The 3,161-nt window shown below is 58.0% G+C and overlaps 1 protein-coding gene across 2 annotated transcripts in view; it reads left to right on the top strand.

Moving 5' to 3' along the window:
- The first annotated feature begins 15 nt into the window (after positions 1-15).
- CERS4 (ceramide synthase 4) overlaps positions 16-3,161 on the top strand; it is a 23,988-nt gene continuing 20,842 nt past the window's right edge. For both annotated transcript variants that reach the window (XM_006917219.3, XM_015593488.2), the window contains exon 1: positions 16-179. The gene's annotated coding sequence lies outside the window, so the exon portion shown is untranslated. The remainder of the gene's footprint in view (positions 180-3,161) is intronic.

Below are 3,161 nucleotides of genomic sequence, written 5' to 3'. Positions count from 1 at the left end.
GCCCCGCCAGTCTTCTTCGGCCCCTCACCGAGGCGGTTGCAGGGAGCGGAGTCCACCTACCTTGTACGTGCTGCGTGTGTTTTTTGTTTTTTGTTTTTTGTTTTTTGCAGCTGCCGCCAGGCGCGCAGTCCCGCGTCCCGCCACCCACCCCTGGCGCGCCCGGCCGCCCGCACCCCCAGGTAAGCGAGCCCCCAGCGCCCTGAACACCTCCCCAAACACCACCCTCGCGCCCAGCTCCGGCCCCGCCTCCGCAGCCATGGCGGCCCCGGCCCGGCCCCCAGACGCTGCAGCTGGGTCCCCCATCACCCCGCCAGGGACGGCCTCCCGGGGCTTCCCATCTGGTCCCAGGCCCGGGCCGCCTCCCCTAGAGAGCCCCGCTCCCTCGAGGGCCCGGGCAACGCGCGCGCCCGGGGACGCGGCTGCGAAACGGGCGGGAGAGACTGGGGGCGAAACTGGCACCGTGACGCGGGGGAATCTGGCTATGTGAACGCGAGGAGCGCGACGGGGTGTGTAGGTCCGTCATCAGAGAATCCTTGCGGAGCTCCTAGTAGGTGCCACCGATGTGCCAGGGCTGGGAATGCAGCCTGGGCCCTGGCCGCGGAGCCCACAGCCTGGCTGCGTAGACGGCTGGAAACAGCGTAAACAGAAACACTGGTCATTCCAGCCCGTGCTGAGTGCGGGGAAGAAAACGCATCAGGGAGATGGGATAAGTTAAGTCAGGGAGGGCTTATCGCAGAAGGTATCATCTGGGCCTGAGTGAACCAGCCAGCGAGGCTTTTTTAAGCCCATAAAACAGCAAGATTCTGAGGAAGGGCCCAGCCTGCCGTGTTTGCAGAGCAGAAAAGAGGCCAGCGTGACTGAAGCTCAGGGATTGAAGGTGGGAAGAGGTTAGCGGGGGCCTCGAAGATGGATGGCGAGGAGTGTGCGGATTCCATTCTCAAGCCTGTGGGGACCACACGAGGCTTAGAACAAACTGGTGACGTGGTCCCATTGCGTCTTAAGATCCTAGAGCTGCTGTGGGCAGAACACATGGGAGGAAGCTGCTGCTTTGGACCCGACTGGCAGGGGCGGTGGAAAGTGGGTGAATTGGGAGCTCATTTTGGCAGAACATCATCTGTATCTGCTGCCTGCCAGGAAGTGGGGCATGAAAGAAAGGGCATGAAGGAGATTGCCGACATGGGCCACTGGGAGTGTGGACAGGCCTTTTGTGGCTGGGCTGAGAAAACCGGGGATAAATATGTCTTGGGGGTTGGGACTGTTGTGGCTGAGTCTGACTTGCAAAATCTGTGAGATGCCACCTGACGGGGGAGCCCAGGTGGCTGAGCACTGGCTAGCCCTACTGGGGTGTCCTGGATCTGTTGCATGGGGACACCCCAGATAGAAATTCCGGAGCTAGAGCGTGGGGCTGTCTTTGAAGACCCTGGTGTCTCCAGCCTCAACTCAGTCGGCTTCCAAGAGCAGCTGCTGTCAATAAACTGGTGAGTGCTGGGAACTTGACTCAGCACACCTGGGTCCCGCAGGCCCAGCCAGGCTGCAGGGAGGAGGTGTTTGGAACCTTCCTCGCCTGTCCTCCCAGTTCACGTGCTCCCGGTGGAGGTGTTTTGAGGGGGGATGGAAGAGGCGGTAGAAATAAGCTGGGAGTCTTGGTCCTTGAACTGGCCTTTTGGCCCTTGGGAGTTTTCTGAGCCTCAGTTTGCCCATCCGTAAGCTGGTTCAGTAATCCCTATCCGTAGAAGTGTTGCTGAGGTCAGAGGAAGCCTCGGCTAGGAAAAGGCTCGGTCACCCCAGTAGCAACCTGGTGCCTGGGGGAATGGGGAGGGCTCCAGCACCAGTGGGCATTCACAACCTGTGAGCCTCCATTTCCTGCTCTGAGATATAGGAGTGAGTGTGCAGAACTGTGCTCACCTCCAGACCCAGGGCTGTCTGCACGCTGAGTGAGTCAGGCATGTAAAGTGTTTGGTTGGCCCAGTGCCTGGCATAGTGATCACTGGGCACAGGAGCATCTAGGAAGACTGGAGCTGGCAGGGGAGAGTGGGCCTGGGTTCACTCCTCCCACCTCCCACTACTCTTGGGACACCCACAGGAAAGCGGGCACCGGGGTGGGGAGGCACAGTCCTCTCTTACCTAGGTTCTGCGGGCTGTCCCCTTTCCGGCTATCTGAAGGTTGCCTCTGACCATGTCCTGTCAGTTTGAGTGCCTCAGGCTACTGACTTCATCTCCTTGTGGTTCAATTTCTTCCCACAAAATGAGAATAATACCAGTCATCACCTCGGAGGTGAGCACAGTGCCCAGTTGGTAATGGGCACCTGATAAAACAGGGGATGCTTGAGGGGAGGGAGCCAGAGGAGTGACCTGATTCAGCCTGGTGGGGGTGGGGAGGTGTGGGGTCAGGGCAGGCTTCTTGGAGGAGGTGTCTGTTGGCTGTGTTACTAAGGATAAGTAAGAGTTAATGAGCAGAGAGACCAGTGAACTAAGATTTGGAGGGAAGAAACTGCAGGGTCCATGGGAGAGCTGTGGGCAGGAGCCCTGAGATCCTATGGATGCCATTGCACTAGTCCTGATCATGATGGGGCTGGACCAGGCAGAGGCTTGGATGTGTGAGAAGTGGGCAGGTTCTGGATAGATTTGCAGCTGGGGGTTGGGATAGAAGAGCCACTGATTGGGGAGCAGGTTCAAGTGCAAGTTAACGATCTCTTTCCAGCATCTGGATATTGTGGCGCTGCTAGAGGCCCAGGTGGAGGCCAGGTGGAGGGCAGGCTTTGGAGAAGCAAGCCTACAGCTTGGGAGACATACCCATCTTGGGGCTAAGGGAGATGGAGTGGAGAGAGTGTGGAAGGAAACCAGGAGTGGGTGTCAAGCCAGAAGCCAAGGGAGAAAGGGCTTCAAAAAGTAGGAAGAGTAGACTTCCACCAGGTCTCTGACCCCCTGCTTGAATAATCCCTCCCTTGGCAGGGGTTTTACTCCCTTATTTGTCACCCTTTCCCACCCCCATCCCCACCCCAGGTTATTCAAAATGGGCTTTTCATTATCAACCTTGAATGGGTTCCTCAGATGCAGCCTAGCTCTGACCAGAGTGGCACGGAAGAAGCCTTTCTCCTCCCTTGGTCTGGACTTTATACCTTTGTTAATATGATGCTGTCACACTTGTTCCCCATGCTAAA

Source organism: Pteropus alecto, unplaced genomic scaffold (genome assembly GCF_000325575.1).
Source record: "Pteropus alecto unplaced genomic scaffold, ASM32557v1 scaffold37, whole genome shotgun sequence".
In the NCBI taxonomy this organism is placed as follows: Eukaryota; Metazoa; Chordata; class Mammalia; order Chiroptera; family Pteropodidae; genus Pteropus; species Pteropus alecto.
The sequence above is the reverse complement of the archived record's forward strand: the minus strand, read 5'-3'. Positions and strand labels throughout refer to the sequence as shown.